This window comes from Saccopteryx leptura, chromosome 8 (assembly GCF_036850995.1).
Source record: "Saccopteryx leptura isolate mSacLep1 chromosome 8, mSacLep1_pri_phased_curated, whole genome shotgun sequence".
Taxonomy (NCBI): Eukaryota; Metazoa; Chordata; class Mammalia; order Chiroptera; family Emballonuridae; genus Saccopteryx; species Saccopteryx leptura.
In genome coordinates, this window is record NC_089510.1 from 77,615,331 (window position 1) to 77,634,753 (window position 19,423).

Below are 19,423 nucleotides of genomic sequence, written 5' to 3' on the forward strand. Positions count from 1 at the left end.
TATTCTGCATTTTGGGCCTACGCAATGAAGGGGAAACTTCCCTCATCCCTTTCCTAATTCCCTTGCTTCCTTCTTTTTATCTGTACATTGTAGCTTCCCATTTTCTCCAAACCTTCTACTTTCTTCACCTTTTCTCCAGGCACACCTGGGATTGATATAGTGGGCTAATAGCACAAACACAGCCTTTCCCATTCTATCGCCATTTTTAGTCAGTGTGACGCAGTTGGGACCCAATTTAAAACTACTGAAAACCACTGTCTTCTAGCCCTCACCTCCTGCTTTCCCTCTGGGGTCTAAACAAGTCCCATGGTCGACTTTTTGAGAAACACAAGTCACAGTTCCCCACAGTCTTAAGTGGGAGGAAAAGGCCTAAACGCAAAGAAAGGTACCAGCAGGAGAAGAGAGCCAATGAGAGAGGGCAGAGTGTAACTCCTCAGGGGCTTCAGAGCAGGGGAAGAGGGTTTACAGATGAGGAATCTGAGACGTCAAACAAAGCTGGGTAAACTTGCCCAAGGTTAACATGCTCTGAATGTCAAAATTAAGATTCTAGTCCAATTCTTTTGGTTGCCAGAGCCGATATACCAGACTGTCCCCAAACTTCTACAGTTCTACTATCGTTCAGAGAATTCCAGATGGTGTCAGGTCTACACCCTCCACATAGTGTTGTGAACGGCAGGGTGGAGAGTGCACAGTTTAGCTGTCAAAAATTGATGTTCTCAAGGGTTTAGATTTTTTTTTTTGAGGTTTGGCTTGTGGCAGTAGTGGTATTTTCTTGATGTTCTGAGTTTAGCTGTGATCCTCTGGTTGTGTCCTGATCATATTTCTTGCTGAAGCACATTCATTTGGAGAGATTCCTTTCTCTTTCCAGTTATTTAATCATATTTCTTGAATAATGACATCCACCCAGGGCTTCCAGGTACTTCTAGTCAGGAATGAAGGTCTGAGAACTAGAAGTGAGAAAAATATGGTTTCACTGACTAGTTATTCAGACTGCCTTCAGTTCTGCTATATAGCTTACTGAGGATTTCAAGGCAAAAGTCATAGTGTGTTTATGAATAGAGGGAAGGAAGGAAGGAAGGAAGGAAGGAAGGAAGGAAGGAAGGAAAGGAGGGAGGGAAGAAGGGAGGTTGGGAGGGAGGGAGTGAGGGAAAGAGGGAAGGAGGGAAGAAAGAGAGAAAGAAAGAGAGAAAGAAAGAAAGAAAGAAAGAAAGAAAGAAAGAAAGAAAGAAAGAAAGAAAGAAAGAAAGAAAGAAAGGAAGAAGGAAGGAAGGAAGGAAGGAAGGAAGGAAGGAAGGAAGGAAGGAAGGAAGGAAGGAAAGAGGGAGGGAGGGAGGGAAGAAAGAAAGAAAGAAAGAAAGAAAGAAAGAAAGAAAGAAAGAAAGAAAGAAAGAAAGAAAGAGAGAAAGAGAAAGAGAGAAAGAAAGAAAGAAAGAAAGAAAGAAAGAAAGAAAGAAAGAAAGAAAGAAAGGAGGGAGGGAGGGAGGGAGGGAGGGAGGGAGGAAGGAAGGAAGGAAAGAAAGAAAAAGAAAGAAAGAAAGAAAGAAAGAAAGAAAGAAAGAAAGAAAGAAAGAAAGAAAGAAAGAAAGAAAGAAAGAAAGAAAGAAAGAAAGAAAGAAAGAAAGGTGAGAGGGAGGGAGGAGGGAGGCAGGAAAGAGAGAGAGAGAGAGAAAATAAATATTTCTACCCAAGGTTTCAAAGTAAAGGGAAAATCCCTAGGATCACGGCCAATTGTCATGGGAGAAATTTTTCTTCCTGATCTATTTTTGGCAGTCAGTTCAACTTCATACATCATTGTTTCACTTATGGCAAGTACAGTAGCCAGAGAAAAACCCATAATATCTTTTCTGTCTGGTGAGAATCTTATATTCCTATGCAGAGTGACAAAGGGCCTGATCGCAACAATTTTTTTTTCTCCAGGTATCATCGTGTTTTATGTATCTTCTGAACCTGTGGAACGCATTTGAAAGGAAAAGGACTCTCACAACACGCGGAACACAGAGCGGTGCAGGGAGCAGAGGTGAGGGACATTGGAGGGCACCATTTTTACAGAAGCTGTCAATGGCACATGGAAAATAGGAGAGGACACAGGATATTTAGGCTACAGAGGCACTTTTTTTTTAATTTTTAAATTCTTTTAAAGATTTTATTTGTTGATTTTAGAGAAAGGAGAGAGAGTCAGGTAGAGAGGGTTATGAGGGGGAAGCATCAATTCATAGCAGTTGCTTCTCTTATGTGTCTTGACCAGGCGAGCCTGGGGCTTTGAACTGGGGGCTTCAGCGTTCCAGGTTGATGTGTTACCCATTGTGCAGAGGCATTCGTTTTAAGTAATATTTTTTCCCCTCTGAAAGTAAACTAGTACTCAAATATGTAACCAAGGTAAGAAGATCAGATTTAACCATGGGAAAAAGAATTTCAAATGGCTGAAGTCAGCTTAAGATTTTCACCACTTTATCCTTTATTTCCATTTTAACCTCTGGAAAAGGCGGTTTCTTGGTTGCAGCTTTTGAATCACACTAATTCACTGCTTCAGTTTTTATCCCTTCACGGAGATTTTTTCAAAAACTTGAGCTCTTCACAGGAAAATATCTGCGACGTTGGAAACTGACTCACGTTTCCTAGTATTTTATGAAACAATGACATTTTTTCCCTTTGATGCTCTCATCTGACTCCACAGGAAATTTTACTCACAAGCGTCTTTCATCTCCCTCCTGGTTTGAAGATGAATAATCCTTGGTCTCCTTTAGACCTGCGTAAATCACAAAGCAATCTACTGAGAGATGCCTGTGGCAAGCAGCTTCAATAAGAATCAAAAGGACAGTCAGGAATATCCATACTGCTTACACAAGGGGTAACCCAGGCAGGGTAATCCAAACACTGCACTCCCTTTTCTTCCGCATACAAAGCAGGGCACACGGGGTTGTTGAGAAATGGGAATTAGCTCATGGCTGACATAAAGCACCACGGTCAGGGTTATAGGTAACTGCACCTCCTCAGCAAGAACATGGCTTGCAGGAAACCAAATTCCTACAGGGAATACATTGATCAAGAAATCCATTTCCTTGAGTTGTGTTTTTTTTTAATGTTGTTTATTAACTCTTACACAAAGAGAGAAAAATGTTATCATCCATAAACCTGCCATCCAATGAACTAAATAAAATATTTCCATTTGTCTAGGCAGATGCAGCATTTTTTTAAAGGACCCACTGGAACAGAGAGATAATTTTCCATTGTTCTCTTTTTTTCACTTAACAAATGCATTTTCTTTTTTGTACACATAATAATCTTCCCATTTGCCCAGGAATGAAATTGCCTCAGGTGGTTGTATGTATATTTATGTAACTTGCATCCTGTTGGACTATGAGACTTTAAAAGACAGCATAAAGAAGTGGGTACAGTGGTAGAGTGTCGGCCTGGCACATGGAAGTCCTGGGTTCGATTCCCAGCCAGGGCACACAGGAGAAGTGCCCATCTGCTTCTCCACCCCTCCTCCTCTCCTTCCTCTCTGTCTCTCTCTTCCCCTCCTGCAGCCAAGGCCCCACTGGAGCAAAGTTGGCCTGGGCACTGAGGATGGCTCCATAGCCTCCACCTCAGGCACTACAATAGCTCCAGTTGCAACAGAGCAACGCCCCAGATGGGCAGAGCATCGCCTCCTGGTGGGCATGCCAGGTGGATACCGGTCGGTTGCATGAGGGAGTCTGTCTCTCTGCCTCCCCGCTTCTCACTTCAGAAAAATAAAAAATTTAAAAAAAGAAAAAGAAGAAGAAAAAGTGGTTACTAAACCAAGCTCTGCAAATACAGGATGGGGCAAAAGTAGGTTTACAGTTGTTTGTATGGAAAAATAATACAATATAAACTCTGTGTTTTGCATATTTACAACTGTAAAACTCCTTTTGCCCTGCCCTGTAGTTTGAACTGAATTTCTACCGTTACTGGTCCAGGGACTTTAGAGACAGATTACCCTCTGTCTCTAGGCTTTCAATTTTATCTATATTTAAAAATAAAAACAATGTTAGCATCTCCTTTAAAGGGTTATTATGAGAACTAAATAAGACAGAGTACATAAAATCCATAACATTTGACCTGGCTTATATAAACCACTCAAGAAATGTTGACTGTTTTTATTATTTTTTATTATTAATAATAAAGAAGTATCTTTTTTAGCTGATACAATTATGCAAAAAGATAAAAGAAAATTGCCTCAATGCACTTAAGAGGGGCAAAATATAATCTACAATTTTGTCCATTGTTATGCAACCTCCCTACCTATACATATATCCTCTCAGACACAGGGTAAACAGCCAGAGGGCCAGCCCAGCAGCGACATGCAGGACCTGAGCTCTGATCTCACACAGGAGAGAGGGCTCACTAATGGCCTCCTGGCCCAGAACTGTAGCGTTGAGAGGGAGGCTCGGATATCAGTTACCTTCAACGGCCACACAGTATCAAAACGAACTTGAGGCCTTCAGAAGTGAAGTGATTTGTTCTAGGCTGCCCTGCACAGGTATCAAACACAGTCTCCCAGCCCGGTCTACCTTTGTTCATTGCTTCCCTTCTGCTCCAAGACTAGCCCTGTTTACAAAATATTGAGGATAGCTACAGGGATTCATGCCAAGAACTTACCTTCCCATCCAACAAGTCTCTCTCAGCTTCCCTGCACCCATGGTGAAGTCATCTTTTCTGGAAATTCCTATGATTTCTTTCCAAAAACCTTCAGCCGTGAGTGTGCAAGGGAATCAGCAGAACCGAAACGAAGGAGTACGTGTTAAGCACAGTGAAATCTTTGAGCTCAGTCAAAACCACATTCAAATCTAGAATGCCATTTTCTTAGACTTCAAAAATATACCAGGGGACTGATAGGGAAGCAAAATTTGCCACCTCAAAATATGCCTTTTGGGATAACAATTTTAAGCTGGTTATTTTTAAAAAAACATAAGACTCAGGGGAAAAACCTTTGACTTTCCCCCTCACAGCCTAAAGGACTTTACAGAGGACGCTCCAAGAAGGACACCATCATCACAGACAACTAGAGTTTAATATGAACTAGTGTGTGATAGGGAGGAAACTAGCAAAGCCCACTGTTACACGCCCTTTCTGTGTCTCAGTATTAAAGATGGCCCAACAAACATTTATTTACCAAACATTTGCTTTTTCAGTTCCATGTGAATTGCCTTCTAGACCTATGAAAGCTCAAACCACAACCCTTATCTCCTCTTCTCCTTCGCTCCAGAGCGTCACATAAGCTTTATCTGCCCAATCTGACTCTGGGTCTCACTCTTACTGCACCCCCAAATATATGCAAAATAAACTTTGGCTATTTTCTCCTGTTATTCTGTCTTTGTTACATTTGATTATTAGCTCAACTTAAAGAATTTAGAAGTTGGGAAATTATGAGGTTTCTCCCACACCCACACACCCACACACACCCCCCCCCCCACACACACACACACACACACAGGACCATAAGGTTCTTCTTTTCCTTTTTGCTCTAGTTGTTCTCTATTTCTGTGTATTTAATTCCTTTCCCTTCCACTAGAAGAAGCCAAATTATTCTAATAGATAATTTCAAGATAGTTACAATTTGATTTAAAGCAGGAAGTGCTTACTATCTCATAATAAGGAAATCCATTCTCAAGAATACAATCATACATATCAAGAGGTTTTACTAAAGTATGACTAAACAACTGAATTATAGTTTATCTACAAACCTATCACTACTGTTAATCATAAAAAATATATATTTCTGATAAAGTTTGTCACCTGAAGTAATCTTTACAAAACCTTAAAAATCTACCAGTCTCCCCCCAATCAATTGATTTACCTTATAGATATCTGTAGCTTTGTTTTACCCATTAGTGTTTAAAAATATATTTAGGTTCTATACATTTTTACAGTAACCTCAGGCTATGTGAACATAATTTTTTTTATTTTAAAGAAATATAGCTTTAGACATTTCCAACATCCTGTATCCACTACCTCAAATTAGCTTAGTTGAATGTTGCTAAGTAAAGAGAAATATATTAAAATAAGGAGCCATTAGTCTAGCTTTAACATCAAAACAATTGTTTCAAAAATGGCTGTAAATGCTTGATTCTCTTGAAGAAGCTAAATGTTACCAAAGTACAGTATAACTCAACTCACATTAAATTTTCACAAGTTCCAAATTAATGCGACTTAGTACAATATTTACTGCATTTACTTTTCTTCTTTGTATAATAGTGTTAAGTTTATAAGAAAATATTATTCCTCATGTTTGCTCTTGAGAAGTCTTGTTTCTTTTTCTCTTTTCATTTGTCCCATATTCTCTACCATGCAGATTCACCTCTTTAGTATTATCCCCAACTCAGGGCCAGGAAAGAGAAGCTCTGCCTTGCACATTGTAGTTAAATAAAATCAATACTTGTTTACCACGCAGTGTGCCCAAAATAATACAAGCTGCTGTGAAAAATGAGAAGACCTGGGCCTGAATTATAGGATTTATAACCTGTACCGTATTTCCTTGTGACCCGGGTAAGTATAATCCAAGCGATGAGCCCCGTGAAGAGTGCGGCAGGGGAGCAGCTGAAGAACTACTGTAGGCTCTTGTCCAGGCTCTTTCAGAAGATTGTTTCCAACTCTTATGTAAACACCTCCCAATAGTAGCTACCATTCACTGAGCTCTTGCTTTGGACCAGGCTGAGCACATTCAGTCTTTGCAAGAACATTATAAAGTAGGTATTGCGATCCCCATTTTACAAATGGGCAAACTGTGGCATGAACAGTTCAAGTTGTTCAAGGTTAAATCGTTTTAAAAAGAGGCAGAGCAGGAATGTGAACTCGGGACTAAAACACCAACGCCAATACCCTTGGTCAGATTCTAATCTCTGACTTTGCCAGTATCTTTACCTCCCACTTCTGCCTTTGCTCATGCCCCAGAGTTCCTTTTGTGCAGGAAGATCAAGCCCAGCATAAAAAAAGAAAAAGCATGGAGCCAGAATGTAAACCTTGGTGAGAGCCATCGACACCGTCTCCTTGACCACCGTTATTGCACTGAGCTGTGTAACATAAAATGTTGTTGCCCAGAGTTGTACTAAAGATATATCTACTAAACATAAAACTAGACCATTAACTTTTAAGAATTTTCTTCTCAAAACTCAGTATGAAATGTGCAAATTAATTAAGCTCTAGTGCTATAAACCGAAGATAATCAGTCTTAACCAACTGGAGAATCACTATGTCATCCAACAGTCAGAAAACCATCAAATAATTAAGCACATTTCTGATATAAAAAGGCATATAAACATTTTATTATAAAATAACAGTACACTCATCCTAATGGGCTAAATAAAGGTTGCTGGCTGATTCTCAATAGTTTTCTACTGAGAAAGAGGTCTGGAATTTCTATGAGGTTCAAGGGCCCATCAAGTCCTTTGCTACTGACTAGGCTGGTGGTCTAATGACAGTAAAAACACTTGCTAACGCAGCTCTAAAACTGACTCTTTCTAACAGGTAATAATCACAGCTATAATGCTGTTTTTCATTTGTGTAATAGCTAAAGGGATGATTTTGTTTTATAACAAATCTGGGTATATATCCAACTCTAGAACATTGCAGCAAATTATTCAACCTCTCCAAGCCTCATCTCTAAAATGGGGATAATCTCACTGGGTGACCACAAAAATCACTTAAGATTTGTCCCTGGCATAATGTCTGGAACATAGTGCAAGCCATTCAAATAAAGGGTAACTAGTATTTGAGGGTGTTTATGAAAAAGAGAATAAAAGTCATTCAAGAATTAAGGTTTGCATTTCTTGGGAGAACAAATATTAGTTTGGTGTTTTCATCTTTAATTTCTTTCAGAAGTACTTGTATTCAGTATTCATTCATCATAACCCCATGAGCATGTTGTAGGCCATTAACACTATGGTTCCAGCTCTGGTATGAAAATAGGGTGGACTGCTCAATAGAATTGCTGTGTTTTTATGTTTTAAGTGCTGTTTTTCCCTGAGGCTTTTTGCATGTCACTTTATTTCCAAAAGCGTGGCTCACTGTCCAGAAAACCATGTGCTGAGGCTCCCTGTCAGAGATTCTGTTTACTTGTGGAAAGGTCATCAACAGGGAGAGAACCTTATTGTTACCCCAGGCTAGAGTGCTTAACGACAGAGTTGGGTGCTTAATGGTGCTTATTGCCCGGCCGTCCTGGGGTCAGCGATCTTTTTACCATTAATTCACAGGGCTAACAGGCATTGCTGTGATATGTTGCATAGGAAATCCCTCCTGGTTCCCTAGATACATTAAATTTATGTAGAGCCCCAGGCCATGTAAACCGAAATACTGAAGAAAATATTTTGTGTGTGATTCCATCAGGAAGGACTTGTGATTTTGCTTTTTGGTCTCTTGATTGCAGTTACAGAGGTCCCTTTTTGCTTAATGGTCCAGAGTCTGCCCGAGGTGATTGTTTGATTGAATAACAAGTCCCCAAAGGAGATGCTGGGTTTTCTGGCCGGGGCTTCCCACTGCCTCCCTCACTGTGGGAGCCCTCCGAGCCTCAGATTCCCCGTTCATCAAAAACAACTATGTGACCTTTAAGATGCTCCATCCCAGCTCCAAAGGTCTGTACTCTACTATCTTTCTCAAATTTACCTCTTTGTCAAGTATTTTGTTTCTCTAATAATGAATAGTATGGAACAGAATTAACTGCCATCTAGAAGATATATGTAATTAAGTTTGTATATTATTTTTATAACTAATGCACTAGGTTTTAATTTTATAATTACTAACTTCAGGCTTAAAATATCAGTGTATTAAATAGAAATATAACACTTTATAGCCTATTTTTCTCATATTAATAAAATCACATAAAACACCACCCACACAGATGACGAGCCTCATTCTAACACTGGGAAGCATAATTAGCAAAGTAAAGAACTGAATCTAAACTTACACTTACATTCCTGAGGTTTTGTTCTCATTTAAGTAAAATGCCTGGTCTGAATCACAGTGATTATAATATGATACTCAGTTAATATGTCTGCTTTTCACAATTATGTTTTTATTTCCCATTTTGCATTTTCTAATATAAAAGCTAGACTTTGTTTACACTTTGATTTACTAAAGATTTTTTAAAATAATATATCCTGAAACTAGAAGCACAAACATACATATAGTGCATGAATTTGCCCCTTATGAACACAGGCTTATAACTGATCTTTGCTAGTGGCACCCCAGCAAAAATATCAGTGCCTTCAATTTAGAGAATTTTATTCTTTCCCCATTATCTTCAAAAAGTATTCTTTGAAAGAAAGGTTACTATCTTTAGTCTGGTTTCTCTGCACGTCCCTGGAATAACAGGATATATAAATCAGTTTCAGAGGCAGTACTCAGAAAACACAGGAAACTCTGAAATGAGAGGCAGGACACAACTTCTAGGAAAATGTTCCCCCACCTCTTAAGGTCAGTTGGCCAAGTCCATGAGACATAAATGTATTGTGTTTGAGTAGACATGTTGGACCATGCAGACTGAAGTTCAAATCCTAGCTGTGCCTCTTACTAGTGGTATGGCATTGAGCAGTCATTTAATCTTTGCAAGTTTTTATTTCTTTGTTTTTAGAATGGAGGAAATACTGCTTATGTCACAGAATTCATGCAAAAATTAAATAAGATAACATACATGTCATACTAGCATAAAATACCCACAAATCATGCTGGTTATTGTTATTTTTGTTATCATTGTTATTTCTATTTTTATTATTATTAATAAATCAGAAAGAATGTGACCACAGGGCTGAGTGCACACCACTGTTTGGCCATAACATTCAGGCAGCAGAATTAGTTTCCCTCAGAGGGTCCTCCTGCCTTGCAGGGTGAGGGAATTGGAGCTAAAGATATGCAAAAAACTGACAGCATTAAGATCTCTAAGGAAGCTTAAAGCCTTCTTCCTAGCCCTGCCTGAGGCTTCATTACCTCCTACCAAGCTTATTTTTGCCCTCTGGGGCATACTCAATTTCTTTGTTCCCCTAGCACTCTTCCTAACTTACTCTGTGTCCTCCTTGCAAGAGTCATCACAACACCCCAGTTCAGTGACATGTAAGTTGAATAACTCTCATCATGTTCCTGGTCATATTGGGAGAATAGGCAGACTAGAAGATGAAACTCAAGCAGAGGATAAGGGTTGAATTTGGCAAGTCACAGACATAAACACCCCATTATTAATTATAAAATCAATTGAGTGGCTTATAATGTTTTTCATAAAATAGAGTAGAAAATATTAGTACACACTCCATGCAATAAGCAAAGTATTATTTTGTTAAACTTTTATTTCAGTTATGTGTGTGTCTCTCTGTGTCTATGTAAACATGTGCATAAAATGGGTTGCAATATGAAAGATATTTCTTTTTATTCTGACATGGAATAAGTGATCTTTAATATTTCTTTTAACTAGAAAGTATATGGTTCAGTAACTCTCTAAAATCTGTAGAGTTGAAATCCAAAATGGCAGTAGTTATGGATGCTTTGGTGCTATTGGGTTGGTCTGCATTTTTTTCTCCGATAAGAAAATAAATTGTTTCCTCATCAGTAAATAAATGTGTTGAAAGAATAGAAGTTGGGTCTACAAATATTCTTCCAAGATGAGAAGTCTTCTGGGGATTAGATTACCAGGTAAAGTGAACTCAGTGATTGGTGCTTGAAGCATACTCTGAACACTATGACCCAACCTCTTGGCTCAGTAGCCCACTTTTGTACACAGTATTCCATCCATGGGAACTAGGCCAGCTTGTGAAGACCTGAAGAGGAAGAAAAAACTGCTGGAGGAAGGGATGGGGTACTTTCTCCCAGCATGCACACATGCATGAGTTTACACTCTCACATAAGTGCACACCAAGAAGACAGAAGATGTATAACACTTCTCTCTAGCTTCTATAGGCCAATGGATGTATTTTATGGGTCAGTAACAGAGCAGACCTGTGTAGGATTCCAAAGTTTTCGGAAACCTGTTTTTACTCAGCTTCTCCTTAGCACAGAATAAGTCACTTCATTCTCCCATTCACCCAGGCAGTTAATTAATTCACACTGATAACTGTAATTTCCAAGACACTCTAAACATTGGTCAACACCAATTCTCCCTGTTTAAAAATATAAACAGGAAAGTTTTATAATCAGACAGTATTTGGGAGGACGGAAAAAATGACGATGGAGTAGGCGGAAGTTACAACTCTCACCTCCCAGAACCAAAGTGGATTATAACTTAACTTAGGAACAATCATCTTGAAAAACCAACTCTGGACTAACCTAAGAGGAATCTACAACCAAACATCACCGAAGGAACCACACTGAGCTGGTAGGAAAGGAGGAGATGCAGAAAGGGCTGCCCCACTCCCAGGAGTGAGCAGCGGCCTGGAGGGTCTCTCATAACGGTGTGTGTTCTGGAAGAGCTGTGGACCCTCAGCCCTAGGACCGGAGGCCCAGCCTAGAGCCCCAGAAACTAGAGGAGGCGTGGACAGTAGTTAGTTGAAAGAAGAGCCAGGTTACTGATTGCGAGACGGAGACAGAACTCTCAGACCCAGGCACCATCTTAAAGGAATCATGCAGAAAACCTCATTCACAGCCACTTACTTGGGACTCCAGGAGCGAGGAGTGCTGAAAGGACTGGAGTTGTGAGAGGAGAGTGTAGTCTCGGGGGCACAGGGAAAGACTGTGGGGGACAGCCACCCTGACCCCTGTACGGGGTCACTCCCCAAACTTAAAGTGACTATTCTTCCTAGGAGAACCAAGCAAGCAAAGGGAAGCAATTACCCCACCAAACAGAGGCTCTCCTGCTCCAGTCAGTACAGAGAGACACTTAGAAGCAGGGGACACATCAGGGACACAGGATTTGAGTACTGACGTCTGGGTTACATGGCCCCCTCAACCTGATGAGTACCCTCCAAAGGGTGGGAGGGCCTGGCTGTGGTGCTTGGCCCATGCAGCCATTGGGGGCAGAGCCCAGGGAGGCAGCCCATGGGGCAGCAGAGGGTGGAGACCGGAGAGGCCTCCTGCATACCCACAAGGGCGAAACCCTGTGGGGCAAGGCTCCTCTATGCCAGCACAAGGTGGCCCCAGCAGGATGAGGCATCCACACACCCACAGGAGGTAGAGCCCAGTGAAGGGAACCGCACACTCGCAGGTGGTGGAGCCAGGCAGCCCACGTGGAGATGGCGAGGGGCAGAGCCCAAAGAGACAACCCACACGCTTACAAAGGGCAGAACCCGGTGGCCCACACTGCAAAGGAGAGGGGTAGAGCCGGAAGAGGCATCCCACACACCCCCGGGGAGTGCAGCCCAGTGAGACAAGGAGTACCCTGTGCCTGCAGAGCAGACCAAGCTGTGGCCCACAAGCCCACGCTGGTGCCCAAGAGCCTGAGGAGGCGGAAGCAGAAGGGGACCAGCGGAAAGACCTCATATCAGTAATACAGAGCCCACAAATACTGGCCAAGAGTAGATAAAAGTGAGCCTAGGAGTGCAGCTGATAGTTACAATGGCATCAGGACCCAGCAGAGGCAGCCACAAATTCTGGATTGCTTGTAGCTCAGAGAAGGTTGCTAAGGGCCAGTCAAAAGCAGTGACCCCACTGGTCTGTGTCAGGTTCTGGCCAGGGAGGTCCAGGGCTGGTACATCCAGCAGCCAGATACAAAGAGCCTCAGCTCAGGACCTAACAACAATAGTTAGAGTGGTATCTAGTCTATACAGAGATAAAAAGGGAAGAAAGAGAAGTGCAATTCAAATGAATCAACAAGAGAAATCCCCAGAAAAATAACTGAATGAAATGAAAATAGGATACCAGATGCAGAGTTTAGAATAATGATTGTTAGGATGCTCAAGGATCTTAGAGCAACAATAGATGGAAAAAATGGGGACCTAAAAAAAAAAGATAGCTGGCATCAAAAGGTCACTGAAATCATAAAAAGAAACAGACAGAAATGACAAACACAATATCAGAAATGAAGATTACACTAGAAGGAATTAAAAGCAGACTTGACAAAGCAGAGGATCGAATCAGCAATATAGAGGACAAGATAAGCAAGAGCATAGAAGCAGTACAGCAAAAAGAAAAGAGGATCAAAAAGTCTGAGGAAACCCTAAGAGACCTCTGTGACAACATGAAGAGAAACAACATCCGCATCATAGGGGTTCCTGAAGGAAAAGAGAAAGAACAAGGGATCGGGAACCTGATTGAAGAAATCATAGCTAAAATATTCCCTAAATTGATGCAGAAAAAATTCACACAAGTTCAAGAAGCACAGAGAATCCCCTTAAAATGGAACCCAAAGAGACATACACCAAAACACATCATAATTAAAATACCAAAGCTAAGAGATAAAAAAAATTACTAAAAGCTGCAAGACAAAAACAGTCAATCACCTACAAAAGAGCCCCCAAAGGATGACATCAGACTTCTCAACAGAAACACTTAAGGCCAAAAGGGAATGGCAAGAACTATTCAGAGTAATGCAGAACAAGAACCTACAACCAAGACTTCTTTATCCAGCAAAGCTATCATTTAAAATTGAATAAGAAATAAAAAGCTTCCCAGACAATTCATTACAACGAAACCAATGCTTCAACAAATGTTAAGGGTTGTAAACAAAAAAAGGGGTAGAGGGAATCTAGTAAAAAAGGAATGTAGAATCAAAGAATAAAATGGCAATAAACAACTACATATCAATAATAACCTTAAATGTCAATGGATTAAATGCCCCAATCAAAAGACATAGGGTAGCAGCATGAATAAGAAAACAGGACCTGTACATATGCTGTCTAAAAGAGACCCACCTCAAAATAAAAGATGCACATAGACTGAAAGTAAAGGGATAGAAAAAAATTTTTCACGCAAATGAAAATTTTAAAAAAGCTAGGGTAGCAATACTTATATCTGACAAAATAGACTTTAAAACAAAGGATATCATAAGGGATAAAGAAAGTCACTACATAATGATAAAAAGAGCAATCCAACAGGAAGATATAACCATTATAAATATCTATGCACCTAATATTGGAGCACCTAGATATATAAAGCAGATTTTGATGAACATAAAGGGTGAGATCAACAGCAATATTATAATAGTAGAAAATTTCAATACCCTACTAACAGCACTGGATAGATCCTCAAGAAAATTAACAAAGAAACAGCAGACTTAAAAGACACACTAATTCAACTGGTTTTAATAGATTTCTTCAGAACCTTTCACCCTAAAGCAGCAGAATATACATTCTTTCCAAGTGCTCATGGTACATTCTCTAGGATAGACAACACATTAGAACAAAAGATGAGTCTCAATAAATTTAAGAAGAGTGAAATCATATTAAGCATATTCTCAGATCACAATGGCATGAAACTAGAAATCAACTACAATAGAAAAACTTAAGAACACTCAAACACTTGGAAACTAAACAGCATGTTATTAAATAACGAATGCATTAACAATGAGATCAAGGAAGAAATAAAAAATTTTCTTGAAACAAATGAAAATGAACATACAACAACTCAAAATTTATGGGACACAGCAAAAGCAGTTCTGAGAGGGAAGCTCATAGCATTACAGGCTTTCCTTAAGAAGCTAGAAAAAGCTCAAATAAGCAATTCACCCTGCATCTAAAATAACTAGAAAAAGAACAGCAATTAAGTCAAGAGGAAGTAGAAAGAAAAAAATAATAAAGATCAGAGCAAAAATAAATGACATAGAGGCTAAAAGAAAAATACAGAGGATCAATATAACCAAGAGCTGGTTCTTTGAAAAGGTAAAAAGATTGATGAAACTTTAACCAGACTCACTAAGAAAAAGAGAGATGACTCAAGTAAATAAAATTAGAAATGAGAATGGAGAAGTAACAACTGACACAGCAGAAATACAAAGGATTGTAAGAAAATACTATGAAGAAATATATGCCAAAAATTAGACAACCTTGGTGAAATTAACAAATTCCTTGAAAGATATAATCTTTCAAAAATCTATCTGGAAGAATCAGAAAACCTAAACAGACTGATTACAACAAATGAGATCGAAACACTTATCAAAAAACTCCCAACAAACAAAAGCCCTGGGCCAGATGGCTTCACAGGCGAATTCTACCAAATATTCAAACAAGAACTAAATCCTATTCTTACCAAGCTATTTCAAAAAATTGAAGAAGAGGGAAGGCTTTCAAGCTCTTTTTATGAGGCAAACTTAACTCTAATTCCAAAAGCAAGCAGAGAATACAAAGAAAGAAAACTAAAGGCCAATATCCCTGATGAACTTAGATGCTGAAATTCTCAACAAAATATTAACAAACTGGATCCAGCAATACATGAAAAAAATCAAACATCATGATCAACTGAGATTTACTCTGGAGAAGCAAGGCTGGTACAATATTTGCAAATCAATCAGTATGATTTGTCACATAAACAAAAGGAAGGATAGCCCTGGCCGGTTGGCTCAGCGGTAGAGCGTCGGCCTAGCGTGCGGAGGACCCAGGTTCGATTCCCGGCCAGGGCACACAGGAGAAGCGCCCATTTGCTTCTCCACCCCTCCGCCATGCTTTCCTCTCTGTCTCTCTCTTCCCCTCCCGCAGCCAAGGCTCCATTGGAGCAAAGATGGCCCGGGCGCTGGGGATGGCTCTGTGGCCTCTGCCTCAGGCGCTAGAGTGGCTCTGGTCGCAACATGGCGACGCCCAGGATGGGCAGATCATCGCCCCCTGGTGGGCAGAGCGTCGCCCCTGGTGGGCGTGCCGGGTGGATCCCAGTCGGGCGCATGCAGGAGTCTGTCTGACTGTCTCTCCCTGTTTCCATCTTCAGAAAAATGAAGGAAAAAAAAACAAAAAACAAAAGGAAGGATAAAAATTGCATGATAATATCAATACATGCAGGAAAAGCATTTGATAAAATCCAGCACCCATTTGTGGTCAAAACTCTCAGCTAAGTGGGAATACAGGCAACATACCTCAACATGATAAAAGCCATCTATGACAAACCCACTGCCAACTCAATGGACAAAAATTAAAAGCAATACCCTTAAGATCAGGAACAAGGCAGGGGTGCCCCCTTTCACTACTCTTATTCAACATAGTTCTGGAAGACCTAGCCACAGCAATCATACAAGAAGAAGAAATAAAAGGCATCCAAAATGAAAAAAAAGAAGAAAACTATCATTATTTGCTGATGATATGATACTGTACATAGTAAACCCTAAAGTCTCAGTCAAAAAACTACTGGACTTGATAAATGAATTCAGCAAGGTGGCAGGTTATAAAATTAATATTCAAAAGTCAAAGACATTTTTATATACCAACAATGAACTATCTGAAAGAGAAATTAAGGAAATAATCCCCTTCACTATTGCAACAAAATAAATAAAATGCATAGGAGTAAATTTAACCAAGGAGTTAAAAGACGTGTACTCAGAAAATTATAAACATTGATAAAAGAAATCAAGGAAGATACAAACAAGTGGAAGCATATACTGTGTTCATGGATAGGAAGAATAGACATCATTAAAATGTCTACATTACCCAAAGCAATCTATAAATTCAATGCAATTCCTATTAAAATACAAATGATATACTTCAAAGATATAGAACACATATTCCAAAAATTTATATGGAACCAAAAAAGAACACAAATAACCACAGCAATCTTGAAAAAGAAGAATAAAGTGGGTGGTATCACAGTTCCTGATATCAAGTTATACTACAAGGCCATTGTACTCAAAACAGCATGGTACTGGCATAAGAACAGGCATATAGATCAACAGAACAGAACAGAGAACCCAGAAATAAACCAACACATTTATGAACAATTGATATTTGACAAGGGTGGTAATAGCATACAATAAGTAAAGACAGTCTCTTTAACAAATGGTGCTGGGAAAATTGGACAGCTACCTGCAAAAAATTAAACGAGACCACCAACTTACACCATTCACAAAAATACTCTCAAAATGCATAAAAGACTTAAATGTAAGTTGGGAAACCATAAGCATTCTAGAGGAAAACATAGGCAGTAAGCTCTCCGACATCTCTCGCAGCAATATATTTGCTTATTTATATCCACGGGCAAGTAAAATAAAGGGCAGGATGAACAAATGGGACTATATCAAACTAAAAAGCTTTTGCACAGCTAAAGACAATATGAACAAATTAAAAAGACAAACCACACAATGGGAGAACATATTCGACAGTACATCTGATAAGGGGTTAATAACCAAAATTTATAAAGAACTTGTAAAACACAACACCAGGAAGATAAACAATCCAATCAAAAAATGGGCAAAAGAAATGAATGGATGTTTCTCCAAAAAGGACATACAGATGGCCAATAGGCAGATGAAAAAATGTTCAATATCACTAGTCATTAGAGAAATGCAAGTTAAAACCACAATGAGATAACTCACACCAGTCAGAATGGCGCTCATTGACAAAACAACACATAATAAGTGCTGGCGAGAATGGAGAAAAGTGGAGAAAAAGGAACCCTCCTTCACTGCTGGTGGGAATGCAGACTGGTGCAGCTGCTGTAGAAAATAGTATGGAGATTTCTCTAAAAATGGAACTGCCTTTTGACCCAGCCATCCCACTCTTAGGAATATACCCCAAGAACACCACATCACTGATTCAAAAGAAGAAATGCACCCCTATGTTTACAGCAGTATTGTTCACAATAGCAAAGATCTGGAAACAGCCCAAGTGTCCATCAGTGGACGAGTAGATTAAAAAGCAGTGGTACATATACACAATGGAATACTATGGGACTCTGAAAAAGAAGGAAATCTTATCTTTTGCAACAACATGGATGGACCTGGAAACTATTATGTTAAGTGAAATAAGCCAGGCAGAGAAAGAAAAATATCATATGACCTCACCCATTTGAGGAATCCAATGAACAATGTGAACTGAGGAACGGAATAGAGACAGAGGTGGGATCAAAGGAACCAGAGGGAAAGGGGAGAAGAGGATAGGATCAGAGAAGGGAAAGACTGGTGAAATTATATACACATAACACAGCGTTATAGAGAGCAGAAAAGCAAATCCTTGAGGGAAGAGTGGAGGGTGTTGGGGGGAAGGGATCAAGGAGGACGTTGAGGGGAACACAAGGGAGGAGTATGCATCTGCAGGGACACTAGAATCTATGTAAACACAATCAATTAAGATCAATTTAAAAAAAGAAAGTGTTTGGCAAGTATGAAATCAGAGCAAGGGTATCTAGTTGGAAGAGATCGTCTATTGGTTCTCTGAACAGTCACAGTCTAATTGGACCAAACAGTTGCAAATGCTCGTGTTTTAGCCTGGGTCTCTCTCCCTCTTTCTTTTCTCTCTTTTTTTTTTTTTTTCTTTTTTCTTTTTTAGCAAGAGAGAGACAGACAGGCAGGAAGAGAAAGAGATGAGAAGTATCAGTTCTTCATTGTGGCACTTTAGTTGTTCATTGATTGCTTTCTCCTATGTGCCTTGATGGGAGGGGCTACAGCCAAGCCAGTGACCCCTTGCTCAAGCCAGCGACTTTTAGGCTCAAGCCAACTACCATAGGGTCATTTCTATGATCCCACACTCAAGCCAGCTACCCCATGCTATTTAGCCCATGCTCAAGCCAGATGAGCCCATGCTCAAGCCAGCAACCTTGGGGTTTTGACACCTGGGTCCTCTGCACCCCAGGCCAATGCTCTGTCCACTGCGCCACCGCCTGGTCAGGCTCCCTCTTTCAACTCCTTGGCTCACCACACTCCTATTAACACATTAGCTCTTCAGATGATGAAATGTGGTCAGCTTGGTTTAAGCCACCAAATTTCATTGTCTTACATTGAGACCACATTTTTTCTGTCCTCGAAGGTTTCCAAATCATGACCATATATGTATATACCATACTGAAAATGGCTAGTCTCAATCATTATTGGTGAACTTTCTATCTCAATCCTCGGAGGGGTGCCAGAATACAAAATTCTGAGGACACCTTACCTTTATCACCATGTGTGAACACAGAGCCAAGAAGGAGACTTCCAAATTCAGCATCTTTTTATTCTAGTTGATCTGATACATGGATTTGTACCAAGGTAACTATTTGCCTTTAGTATTATTAAGCTGCTATTCTCATTTATTTCCCATATAAATAATGTATTAATTTGAATATGTATCCTAGAAGAGGTTTACAATTGGAAAAATGTTTAAATCAAAGAAATAAATAGTATAAACAAAGCACAGTTGTTTAAGGAGCTTTCCAAGGCTTGTTGCAATTAGTCATGGGCTTAAGATAGCAACTCCATTGTTATGCTATTGAACATGAGTCTCATATGCTTTGTAGCCGTCATTTCAGGAGTAAGTACATTGCACCTCCCTTTGATATGTTTTCAGTATTGACAAAATGCTCTGCTTCAGGATTTTTGATTATTGATATGTTAACCATATTTTTCAAATTGAAACTCTAGGCACAGTTTCTGAGATTAAAT